Below are 557 nucleotides of genomic sequence, written 5' to 3'. Positions count from 1 at the left end.
GGGGGGGGTGTCAGATGGTCTGAAAATGTATTCTTAAAGCAAAATTGTAAGGGAACATTAAGTTTGATTGTATGGTGGAGCAGTGGTTAAAGTTGTTGCCTCACAGCAGGAAGGTTATAGGATTGCCTCCCACCCGTGGCCTTTATGTGTGAAGTTTACATGTTTTTCCCATGCATGTGTGGGGTTCCTCCAGGTACTCAGGTTTCCTTTCACAGACCAAAAACATGCATGTTCGGTTCATTGGTAATTCTAAAATCTCCCTAGCTGTGGGTGAGAGTAAATGGTTGCTTGTCTTGTTTGTCTATGTGGACCTGCTATAGATTCATGTATCCCGCTTCTCTTACAATGAACACTGGAGATAGGTACCACCTCCCCACAACCTTGCATGGAAAAAAGTTAAGAGGTAAAAAAAATTGAATGGATGATTTTTTAAAGTACTTTGGTGTCACAAACATAAGCCATGAAAATAACCTAAAACAACAATTTATATATATATATATATATATATATATATATATATATATATATATATATATATATATATATATATATTTTTT

This window comes from Kryptolebias marmoratus, linkage group LG1, assembly GCF_001649575.2.
Source record: "Kryptolebias marmoratus isolate JLee-2015 linkage group LG1, ASM164957v2, whole genome shotgun sequence".
Classification (NCBI taxonomy): domain Eukaryota; kingdom Metazoa; phylum Chordata; class Actinopteri; order Cyprinodontiformes; family Rivulidae; genus Kryptolebias; species Kryptolebias marmoratus.
Note: the sequence above shows the minus strand (reverse complement) of the source record.